The sequence below is a fragment of the Eumetopias jubatus genome, unplaced genomic scaffold (assembly GCF_037043125.1).
Source record: "Eumetopias jubatus isolate StellerSeaLion01/CBP00866 unplaced genomic scaffold, mEumJub1_p1.0 scaffold_2, whole genome shotgun sequence".
Taxonomy (NCBI): Eukaryota; Metazoa; Chordata; class Mammalia; order Carnivora; family Otariidae; genus Eumetopias; species Eumetopias jubatus.
In genome coordinates, this window is record NW_028274808.1 from 15,420,209 (window position 1) to 15,433,437 (window position 13,229).

Consider the following 13,229-nt stretch of genomic DNA (forward strand, 5'->3'; position numbering starts at 1 on the left):
TTGTGCTTATAATGAAACGTAAGCACATTTCTTGGTAAACCCCCATACCACTAAAATGCTTAAGTCAGTTGGCTTTCAATCTCATGCCTTATTTCCTCCAAGGCATGCCCTGATTGCCCAGAAATGCACTATTTGTCTCATTGCTTAAATATGTCCAGGAGGAATGATAATCTAATAGACTATACACACAGTCTGTTTCCTTGGGGAGTTATATACCATACGGTTACTAAATTCTTCTGGCTAAATTCCTTTTTTTTTTTTTCCAAAAAACCTGCTCTCGAGTGTTGAATCATACCATCAGTTCATAAATAATGTAACCATTGAAACAATACATCAGCCTCTCGTTGATCCTCTTGAAAGTAGCCATTATAATAATCAAACGCTGTGTGGACAGGAAAGGAAAGCATTACCTTTAAGAGAAGCTTTAAAATAGGAATTTATCAATATTTCACAAGATACAGGTTTACAGAAGACATGATTCAGATAAAATGTGTATATACTATTTGCCTGATGCTATGGGGTACACAATTTTAAAAACAACAAAAACTCCCTTAGACCTGGAGCCATTAGCGTAGAGAAGATGGGATTTAAAGATGCTACGATGTAAGCAGACGTTCCATGTGGAAATGTCCCCGTCTGCATCTAACAGGAGTCGTGGATGGGGGAGGCGTGGTGGCAGGAAGCACTGTTACAGATGTGACCCGAGATGGTCCTCGGACAGTGGGCGAGCTTCTCAGTGACCAAACCCTCAGCCCACGCCAAGCTTTGCCAACATACTTTTCCTCCCCTGAACTGATAGCTTTGTGAGACGTGGCTGCTTATCTAGTCTTCACTTAAGAGTTTATCAGCTGAAAGGTTTACAGAACTGAGTCTGGTTGAATCTTTGTGTAGCGTTCAACTCTAAAGGGTCAACCCGTCTGTCGGCATTTTGCACACTTATGTATTATTATGATGCAGCATATTACTTTATGGCAATTTTTATTTTTACATATAACTACCTCCATAAATTTGATGAAGCGGCAGCAGTGTGTTTAAAGTGTATTGTTCGGAAAAGCAAAGTGGAAAACCTCCGTAAACATGAGGCCATGGTGTTCTGTGTGTGTGTCCGTCAGTGACTGCCCCTGTGGACTCGTGACTTCTTCATGGCCGTGGTTTTGTTTTACGGCACTATTGAGCTTTCAGATGTAAACCTGTCTCTCCTCTCTTTCCCACAAAAGCACACTTGATTTTGTTACCAATGAAAGGAAGTTGAAATCTCTTGTCTTTCCCTGCCCCCTCTCCCCGACCCCACTCCTGCTAAGAGTTCTCCCCGGTGAAGAGCCGATTGGTAAACATAATTTAGCAAGCTCTTTACTCCTGTAAGAATCTGATTTGGAAATTCTAGGTTTTCAGTAACTGAAGACACACAACAAATTTGGACTGTGCCGGCTTTGAAGTACTTTGGGCCTCTCTGCCTTCACTCACATGCTCCCATCCTGAGCCCAAACTTCGTTTTAATTAAAAGAGCTGTGTTCTGTTAAATAATTTGTATTCCATTTTATATATTTTGCACATCTCAGGGGACCTTAATGAGCATATGAAAAGGGGGGGGTGCCATCAAATAGAGAAGACAAATGGAGATGCTGAATGGGGACCAACCGGGATAAAAATACCAAATTAGTGCTTCTCTGATGTTGTCGAGTGCAAGTTCAGGAGGCATAAATTGAAAGTTAATCTGGACTAACAATGATCTGAACACCAGCTGTTCCCAAGTCTCCCTATCTCAGAGCCCAACCAGCGGTTCGAAGATGTAAATTTAAATTCTATCGCAATCGCCATGGGAGGAAAAACTTGTTGGATGAAAAGGAAAGCATTGTGCGTTTTGTTTGTTTGTTTTTTTAGGTTGGCACAGCTTTGTAAAATCCTACCCAGGATAAAAACCACTTATCGCCACCAAGTGTACTTGAAAATAAAGTTTTTAACTTAAATTATAGGCACATAGCTCCCAATACAATAGTGAACCTGTTTTGAAGTCTCGCCATTTATAACACAGGCAGTATTTGGAGCTTGATTAAAAGCCAACAACAAGCTATCATGACTTTGCCAGTTCATTTTGGGATCTCAAAGTGCTTCCAAAGCATTCAGATTGACCAACAATTAACAAAGCAGATCCTACTTGTAATACCCATACTTGAAATGGACAGACAGAAGGGGGGAACCTCAGATTACCCAGAAATTCCGTGGCAGCTACCAGTGATCTGTTTTCTATCTGTTTGATAGACCATCATGAGAAATCACTAAATACAATGCTATTTTTCTGATGTGTGCTAATAAAGTCGAAGAAAACAAATACAACTGTACACTTTTGTCCATTTTCATTCAAAAAGTTCAGGGTGTTTGGAATTTTACAAAACCCACCCAATGCCATTGCGGCCAGAGGTAGATCCTAGACATACACCCTTGTTTACAGTTTCCTATTGGGCTTCTGTAATTCCTGTGCTAAAATACCATCCTTCAGGAGCTTGACTCTTCCCGACAGTGGAAGGTGCTGAAACAGAAACTGTAATTAAAAATGTATCAAGTACTCTTCACTGTGCTGCTTTAGCACCCTAGAAATTCAGTACAATATATCGAGTCCCACCCGGAAGAATCTGGATTTCCGAGGGAGCCGATCTAGTTCTCAGTGTGTTCTCAAACTAGCAGATACCAGATCCTTGCTGAGGACCTTCTCCGTTGCCACAGGCCAGCCACAGAACCAGCCGGCACAGGCTGTCGGGCGACAGCAGACCCCCAAGCGGAAGTGATCCCATCCTCTCCTTTTCCCCAGCCCACCCCCCTCTCCCCCACCGTCCTGCCCGTTCTCTTCTGTGAGCAGCCAGGCTCCTGCACATGTTTAGGGCCTGAGGACGCTAGAACACAGAACAAATGCGAAAGCGTGGAAAACATTGTTTTGCTTGGGGTTAGTAAAATACAGGCAGGAAGGAGATTACTATCGGTCTGATCTTTGCCAAGTTAGATAAAAGAATCAGCTGTCACTCCGTCATTCTCCCAGAAGGTTTTACAGTATTATGGATACATCCAATATTTTCCCATAGATTTTTATTTAGGAGACATTTCACAAATTATATATACGAAAAAAATTCACGACGAAATTTCCTGGCGTGTTTGAAATAGGTGCTGGCATCTCCCTGATTGAGTTAATCTCTGCGCCTTACGCAGCAACATCCCAGAGAGAGATTCCCCCAGTGATTGCTCCCCTAACACATAATCCTGTGTTTTTACAGTTGTTCTATGACTTACAGTTGCTGATTGGCAAGGTTGAGGATTCTATAAGGCTCAAGGGGGACTAAACCTTCTTATGATTATATATTATCAGTTATAGGGCTTTAATTGCTCATTGTTGGCTTCAAACGCAAACACACACACCCTGCCAACAAGGGAAGGGGAGTTTCACAAATGAGGCAGCAAATGTAAGGCTAGAGGCTTGGCTGGTCCACGTACAGCTGCCTACCTCCCTGTCCAAAGGCTGATCTTGGCACCCCTGTTCCCTTCCTCCCGACCAAAAGAGGTACCAAATCTGAGATCTGAGAAATCCTCCAGCATCAGTCCTCTGCAGTTACGGGAAATTCATGAAGTACACACTCCGCAGCTCCTTGCCCGCCTTTCCTCCCAGGTCCTTCCTCCCTGCCTCCTTCCCACTCCCCCACCTAGATACCGATCCACCGGCACGGTTTCCACACCGGAAGGGCAAAACAGTGTGTGGTATTGTGCACACGTGATGGGTTAGGACTAGCGCTGCCCTCGGGTCACCTTCATGTAAGTATTGACAGCTACAAAGTAAGGTCCTTAGAGTAGTTGACATAGATACTACTTTCTAGAAGAGAATTAAATTTCAATGTTAAGCTTAAAGGGATCATAATTCTGCAGGTATCTTTCTCCGAGTGACTGAATGTGACTATTGCATTGGGGTAAATGAATTAAGAAGTGCAAGTGGGATTTACTGTATGTTAGAAAGGAGTTTTGCAGCCAAGACTGCCTTGAATAAAATGTGTTTGCACTGAAAAAAAAAAAAAAAAAACTTTAAATTACTTGGTCTCTGGTTGCTGTAAAGGTCATCCAAGATGGATGTTCTGTTTATATTGTATAGTATTTCATATGAAATAATTACAGTTCATGAAATGTCTTCCCTAATGTTACTGATTTATGACAGCACATTTGTAACATGGTTTTTATCGTGTCAGTGTGCCATATTGTAAATGATGATGGCTTGTCATGCTTAGTATAATAACTTAAAAGGAAAAAAAGCACAGGGATTTTTGTAAGTCTATATTTGAAAGTCCCTCCATATGGTAATATTGTGTTCATGTTGTTTATGTAGTGTTGTGTGAAATATCCATTTTGGATTGTGTTACTTTTTAAGATATTAAATAACATTTGGTTATATGTCTAAGTGGATTTTTTTTGCTACTTGAGCGAAAATACTTTAGGTGAGACCAATTCATTTCTCTCCTCAATTAATAGGAGTCTGTAACAAATTTTTTATTGCACAATCTTTGTTATTAGAGCTTTTGAATTAAAATAACTGAAAAGGGAAATATCTGATCAGAATCTTTTTCCGGGAATATTGAAAAAAACCACAGTTTTTTGGTTAGCTATTCAAATTTCAAAGAGTCAGGCTTAGGGACGACACCCAGAATTGTGTTTTCTATGAAATCATAAAGCAGTGGGGTTGGTCTGTTTTGTTAGCCCTCAAATCACAACTTCTATCCCCAAATAAACGTGATCCCCTTTCCAGTGAACACCCGGGGGGCTAGCCACATATTCTCAAGTTGGGAATTCCTCCATGTTTCACTGCCTTCAGAATCTATCCGATACTCTCTTGGCTGTCCTTCCCAGTGGCAAATCTTTGCCCTTGGAGAATGGACTCCCTTTTTGCAAACCAAAAGTAATCTGCCATCAAGCAAACGATGAAGCTAGGAAACAGCATGATTAGTCAAAAACAATAGGAAGCTATAAGGTTGAGCTGATTTTCTTGGAAAGGCAATACCCAAAGGGGACCTCCGATGACAGGGTCATTTGGAGAAGCGTGGAGAACCCAAGGTGACCACTTTGAAGGACAAATCTGATTTTCGTTGTGTACGTCTGTCTATAGGTGCTTTAAATTGTCTCAATTCAGCCACTTCATTTTTCAAGCACAAAGCTCGGGAGAACAAGAGTACTGGAAGAATATGTGGCTTTTACACTAGGACCAAAAGCTACTGTGCTAAAAGCAAGGTAACCGTATGTTCCCTTCAGAGCGATCCAGCGAGCCAGACACATGGAGGAAATGTGGTGACTTTAATAAGAAGATGGAAGGCAGGATTCGGACTCCTTTGAGAGAATGGTCACAGTTCATAAAAAATCTTTTCTTTCCAAAGGAAATGGTATGGTTTTAACTTATTTTTAAGTGTTTAGAGTGGTGGGATTTTTTTCCTCCATAAAGAAAAGCCAAGCAGAGCCTCGCCAAAGAAGGTATTCACCTGACTTTAATAATTTCTTTAACTGTGAAATTGTATCCCTACTGTGGGAATACTTGGATTTCATGATATGCCCCCTGTTTGGGCCCGGTGGTTCCAGACTCTTCCTGTAAAGCAAATAGTTAATCATGTACCACATGGAGTAAGTGTGTGTGATGAGTATTCACAGAGCACATTGCACCAGACGGCAGTTTCAAGGAAAATCAAGGCACCTGCCCTCCAGATAGGCTGAGCAGGGTTTTCTGGTGAATCTTCTTAAAAGAACCGCATGAGAAGTGCGATGTTAAGAGTTAGAAGGAGATGCCATACGTTCGGTAAGAGAAGTAAGGTCAAAGATGTTGATTTGGAATTCGAGGGACAAAACTGAACTGATGATGTTCAATGACGAGCGAATTCTTTCCTCCTGATGTCCAATGACGAGGGAGGACTCTGGGCTAGTGTCTGTGGGTCAGGTGGAGGGAAGGTCCCGGACTTCCGACCAGCATTGGCCTGTGTCGGTGCCCCTTTAAATGGGTTACTTAGGCAGCCCCCAAATTCCACCCAGCACGTTCCTCCTGGGTCACCCTGCTTCCTGTTTCCCCTGTTTCTCTTCCTTTGTTATAAAGCTCCACGCATTATTTTTCTTTTCTAGTTCCTTGGGTTTATTTCACTTCATTACTCTTTTCTCTCATGCTTAACCAAGAATTTTTGTTTGGTTGATTGTAGTTATGCTTTCTTGTCTAATGTTTGGACTCTTTCCTGGTCTCAATTATTTATGTGTAAATTTATATAATTATTTTTACATATATGTATGTATTGTGTATTGATATACTTACATAATATCATATATATTATAGATATAAAATGTATGTTATAATGTAGGATATCTAATAAGTTATATACATAATCTATATGTAGCTACACTTGATAGCTAGTATTTTAAATTTCATATTTATATTGCCCTATCCTCCTTGGATCCACAGGCCACTGTCTTCCCTCAATCTCACTTCTACTCACCTTTGCACTAAGAGCTGTTTGTTCTCCAACACTTGGATGGAAATCTGCCACCAGCTGATTCATCAAAGGTCTGATAAATCGCTGGCAACTTCCAGAGATGATAGATAGCTAGATACTGCATGAGACCTAAGATCTCTGTATCGCTATAGTCTACAAATGGCAATGAAACAAAAGGAGATGTCAGGCAAGAGGCTATAGTTTGACTTCTGTGTGACTCCCTTTTAATGATGTGTTGAGAATTTATTATCTTGGGAAATTATCTTTGAACATTTTTATACCTGTGCTTCAAGCCAACATCTGCCATTCTTTATTAACCCCTAGGTTGTGTGTGTATGGGGGGGGGATCCCCCCTGAAAGGCACTTCCTTTAAAGTTAACAACAGCTTCGTGGTTTCTAGCATTTCAAATCTCATTCTCAAACATCTTCCACCAGCATAGCATTTCCCCATTTGCCACTCCGCTAGATTGCCGAGGTACCAGCGGTCTGTCTCACCCAGCGTCGCTTCACATAGTTTGTTATTGTTGACAGGACATGCGACAGGTTTACAAATCTTAAATGGATTGGAGATGACAAGGTCTTTTCTTCCCCTTCCTATGTTATTTGATGGCAGCTCATAAGACATCTGTGCTGAATGTCAAAGGATCGATATTCAGACGTGGAAAGTATCAGGGTTTCTAGAGACAGAGTGATGGCCTTGGAAACAGAAGATTCCATTTCCACAGTGTCCTCCCATGCTTCCTTCTCTGTCCCTTCAAAAGGGACCGAATTAGGTGGTTTAGGGGTTGCCTGCTGGCCTCCTAAGAAGTCAGGCAAATGGGTCTGATAGAGGTTATCTTTTACAATTGACTTTTGTTCTAGCCAATTAATTGGTAGCACCACCAAATGTGTACACATCCCTAAAGATTTTGGCAGTCAGAATATTTTGTAGAGTGCTTATTTAAAGCACTTCCATTGAGTTTTTAAAGCAAAACTTTTAGAATAGTTTTTGAATTACAGAATTATTGTGACAATAGTAGAGAGCGTTCCTGTTACCCCATCATTAAACATCTTGCATTAGTATGGTACAGTGCTTGCAATTAATGAACCAATATTGATACGTTACTGTTCACTAAAGCAGTACTTTTACTCAGATTTCCTCAGTTTGTCCCGTCATTTTTCTGTTGCAGGAGCCCCGTCCAGGATACCACATTACATTTAACTGCTATGTCTCCTTAGTCTCCTCTGCCCTGAGACGGTTTCTTAGACTTTGTTTTTGATGACCTTGACAGTTATGAAGGGTACTGGTCAGGAATTTTGTACAATGTCCCTCGATTTGGGTATGACCTATGCTTTTCTCAATATCAGGCTGGAGTTATGTGTTACTGGGAGGGGGGATCATAGAGGTAAGGTACCATTCTCATCATACCATATCGAGAGTAAATACTGTTAATATAACTTACACCACTGACGTTAACTTTGATCACCTCGCTTGAGGTAATGTTTGAAAGTTACTCTTTCTCGGCTTACACCCTGTCCTCTTTGGAAGAAAGTCACTAGGCTCAGCTCCCACATAAGGAATGAGGAGTGAGGCTCCATCTCTTAGGGCGGAGAATCTAAACAGATTATCTAGACCTCTTCTGTACAGATTTGTCTCTTCTTCCGCATTTATTCAATCATTTATTCTTATCAGTATAGATTTATGGGTATTTATTTTATACTTTGGGTTATAGTCCATTACTACCTGATTTATGTTATTCCTTGAGTTTTCCCAGCATTTGCTACTGATTGCTGTTTCAGTTGGTTCCAGTACCCTTTTGACACACCCCCATTATTGCAGGTGACTGTTACTTGTCTTCCTAACTTCCTGGCACTATAAGATGCTCTAAGCTCATTTTATATATACCGCCCCAGTCTTAGAATCGGCCACTTCTCCAAGGAGCATGGTTTCTTTTACTGGCAGATAGTATTAGAAACCAAGATCTAGTGGTACCAGGCATGCCCACTGCTACCAGAGAGCCAATCTTTTTTTTAAGATTTTATTAACTTTTTTGAGATTGAGAGAGAGATAGCACGAGTGGGGGAAGCAGTGAGAGAAGCAGACTTCCAGCTGAGTAAGGAGTCTGATGCGGGACCCAGTCCCAGGACCCTGGGATCACGACCTGAGATGAAGGCAGACGCTTAACTGACTGAGTCACCCAGGCGCCCACCGGAGAGCCATTCTTTCTAGGATCTCTCAGATGACAGAGCCAGGAGACCGAGGTGTGCATGCTCACCTGCGTATATGCATGTCTATCAATATTTCTATCTGCAGTCACCTGTATCTCTGGTAAGCTAAATATGGGTTCATACTGATGTATCCCACTCTAATCCATGACTACGTTGATCATTCTAGCCTGCTTATCTGTAACCTTCCCTACTCCAGCAGTGAGAAACCAGGCACCCAACACCGCCATCTATTTACTTAATTGTTCAACTGCAGTATACATGAATAGCAGTTCATCCACGGCATCTTATAATACTGATCAGGTAATCATGGATAAACAGGGAAGGGAAAAGAAATGGAAAGGTTTCTCAACTTGCCCTAAGTAGGTGGCATACTTGATGTGACAGGACAGTGAAGATCGTAAGTTTATCAACGGACTTAACGGGTCTGATAGGATTGTTCTAAAATTTTTAAGGTTCAGAGGGGGAGAGGCCACTACTGATAACATTTAATATGTATCTTTCCTTATGTCACACTGTCAGTACTGGTAGGGAAAGGGGTGTGCTGACTTACTAGTAATAGATCCTACGTTTGGGAAGCCCCCACTTCCTTCTCTCCGTTCCAGTCTCTGCATATCTAAATTTTAGCCATATTTCAAGGTCCAGATCAAATGCCTTCTCTTGCACAAGGGCTTCTCTGAACACCCCTTTCCACTTCCATGCCCTGACAAAAATATGGCTTCTTTTCCCTTTCTAATAGTACGACACTTATCATTCCCAACCCTGTGTTCTTGATTCCTATCTTAAAGTCAGGACTTCAGACTCCTGCCCAAGACCTTGACCTCAGCTAAAACATTTATGCCATTTTTATGCTATTTACTGGACCTTCGGGGGGTGGGGGGACACACACACACACACCCCTCCTCTTGTCATTGTTTCTCAGTGGCTCTTAAGAGCTCTGAAATCTTCAGTAGGCTCCACTGTGCAAGCAATGGGCTCCCAGCAGGATTTCGAAAACCTTGAGCACTTTGCTCAGGCCTGCTTCTAACCCAGGCAGCCTTCTGGAAATGTGCTCGCTAGCCGAGCTGCTCGGCCTCAGTGTGTCTTCTCTCTCTCAAAAGAAAACCAGCAAGGAGGGGATGGCTTTTGGAAACGTCAAAAAGTTGTTATGAGATTAAAAGCTGAGTGGGAAGTTTTAGTCCCTTCTTGTGAGCCCACGCATTGTGGAAGCCTGCTCCTCTGGGCCAGGGCGGTGATGGGGAGCAGGGGTTGGGGGGGGACTGGGTTTCACTCAGCGCCTACAAAGATGGGAGAGGAGTTAAAAGAGGTGGTCAAAAGCCACTGAATGTGCCGGGCAGGGAAAGCTGCTGGCTGTGTGGGAAAGGGGCCAACCTCGCTCCGTGAGTGTGTAGAGTCTGTTTGTGTCCCTGTGTCCCCAGGGCTGTGTTTCTGCAGGGCTCCCTGAAGTGGTGGGAGTATTTATGACCATGGCCACAATATGTTTCCTTTTAACCATATCTTAAATCTAAAGACAGCCGACTATTGTTTATGCAAACTTTCCACAGAAGTATAACAAAAAATTTATTTTCTCTGTCTTGATTTTGAGGTTTTTTTCCCCCCCATCGTAGCCACATGTTTTTCTTTCTGCTTCTTGTCATTTCTTCCCCCAATCTCCTGCTCCTTCCCTTTCTGCATCTGTAAGATTTTGACTGCAGCTAATTTTTCATTTTAATGTTCTCATTTCTCTCCCCCCCGACACACCCTTTTAAAACAAGTCCTGGATTTTGATTTCTTGATAACCTTTTTCCTATCTTCCTACAACCTATAGCTAACTCATTTAGTAGCTGTACTGTGGGTAGTTTAAAAGCTTAGCCAGGGAATTCTACTGACAAACTACTTGCTATTACTTCCAAATACTCAGGTTAGCCGGAAAAAAAATTAAATAAAAAAATGAGTCGTGCCCCGGGTTGACATAACACCAAAAATCTCCTGAGCTCTCTATCTAGTTGACCTGCCGTGTCGGGGATGGGGTCTTCAACAGGAGTGTCTGGAACGATGGTTTTCTCTGTGGCACCAGGGTTCAGAAGCCGGGATTGGAGTCCTGTCCTGGGGCGTGGTTTGGCTCAGGGTGAACCAAATGACTGCAAGGTCAAGTTCCCACTGGGAGACGTGGTGTTACCTAGTATCCTCCAAATCCGAACTTGAAAGTCTTGCCTCTATGAATATACACCTCTTAATTTTAGTCTTTTTGTGTGTTCCAATTATTCTACAAGAAGCACATACTGTTTTAAAGTCAGAACATTGTTTCTGAAAAAACAAAATGTTTAAGAATACAATGAACAGAAGAAAGGTCGTGCACGGAGACTTAGGTGCATCCTCTGTGTTATGACTTCCTTTCTGGCCTCTTCGCCTCTTCTGGGGGCTAAACTCTGGAGCCTGCAGATTTCTCTTGAGTATAGAAAGGCTTGATGGGGCGCCTGGGTGGCTCAGTTGGTTAAGCTACTGCCTTTGGCTCAGGTCATGATCCTGGAGTCCTGGGATTGAGTCCCGCATCAGACTCATCGGGATTGAGTCTGCTTCTCCCTCTGACCTTCCTCCCTCTCATCATTCTCTCTCTCAAATAAATAAAATCTTTAAAAAAAAAAAAAGGAAAGCTTGTTAATTTTCAAGTTGCAGATCAGTGTGTTTCTTGCTTTCCAGAGCAAAAATGTTCTCCTGGTCTCAATAAAGTGCAATCCAAAATTTCTTCATTATAAGAGGGTTATGATGGGGAAAAGCCAAGATTAAAGGTAAGGGTTGTCTCTTTCTTTAGGCCCAGAGTAAAAGCCATCATGAAGGGGAGACAAATGAATCCTCTGTAGCTTTTATAAACTGGTGCTTGATTTACTCTCCTTATTCGTTGCTGCAGAACTTAAACATTCTCCCCAAATGATTTGTCACAATTAACTCATTCTTCCTCAGAATCTAAGTGGAATCTTCAGACAGTTCTTACTGTACCTAGAAATCTAGTTCTTGTCAATTCATGTAGAGTTTGATTAATCCTTATCATAATTTGTAGTAAATATATCCAAATCAGAGACTTTATTTTTTTTTTAAAGATTTATTTTATTTTAGAGAGAGACAGTGCGAGTGAGCACATGAGCAGGGGGAGGGACAGAGGAGAGAAACAGACTCCCTGCTGAGCACGTAGCCTAGGCCCAGGGGCTCAATCTCAGGAACCTGAGATCATGACTTGAGCTGAAACCAAGAGTCAGACGCTCAACCGACTGAGCCATCCAGGTGCCCCTAAATCATAGACTTTAAAAAATATTACCCCCCAAAAGGTAGTCCATTAAAGGGGATGCATTTTCAAAATTTAGGGCCCATTGTTGTAGACTATTTTTGTTTTGATGTTAAAGACTAGGTTTTTGCAAAGCTAGCTAAATCAATGAGCTTTAAATTTAATAGTATCCTGAATACTGTTTCTCTAAATTCAAGTATTAATAATATACCATTTGAGGAAGGAACCTAAGTCAGAGGAAAGGTTAAACAAAAATATACCTGCATGTACTGTAATATCATTTGAATGTTAATTTTGGTACAACAGGTATTCTGAGCAGTGCTTTCATCTTGGCTGCAAGGCATCTTGGTGTGTTCTGGGAGCACAAAGTGAAAGACATGCTCATTGTCTTCTAGGGGGTTCAAAAGGGAAGGTCACCCTTACACCTGGAAAAGTAGCAATACAACCAGGTTGCAAAATGCTCAAGATAGCATGGGAAAGTACACCCTCCTGGAGCAGCTCCAGGTTCCAGAACTATCCCACCTGCTCACCAACTGTGGGATTTGGCAACCAGCTTCACTCATCTGCCCTCTGAGGTTCAGCGCTATGGTCTGTTAGAAAAATGGGGCTAGATTCTGCCTTGCCTCCCTCACAATGGCGTCTGTGAGGATTACGATTGCAGGAGACCCATGCAAACCACACACGCTAGGTAAGGTACAAAACCAGTGCTGTGCTATTGGGCAGGCTCAGGGCAGATGGCTTATGATTGTGGTACTATTTGGGCAGATGGAGTCTTACAGACACTTAGGATTTAAGCTGGACCTTTCAAGAATGTAAGGACAGAGGGACCTGAAGAGTATTCCCGCGGCACGTTAGAAGCAGGAGTGGCAAAGATACATTTGCAAGACAGAGAGTATATCTCATTAATCTTCCTTTAGACTGAACATCATAAATGCTGTGAGTGCATGTGGGGGAAGGAGGGGGCTAACATTACATATACATTTTTCTAACCTGATTTTGCTACAGAACATTAAAACCAATCATGGGAAGGTGCCGCCCTTCGTGTGTTTGTCGTGTGTTAGTCTTTATGCCTGTGTCTATGGATGGAGCCACCGTATATCCTTGCTTCCAATTATTGTCTTAAGTCTACCTTTGAATAGTGAGCCCTCTTAGCCCATGCCCTTCCAGTCATTTGAACACTCTTGTGTTCTTTGCTTTTCTTCCCTTTCCCATGTACGTATCGTGGGCCCACAGCTGGATCACAAGGGTCCTGAAAGGTGGGAAGGCTTTGCGCTCAT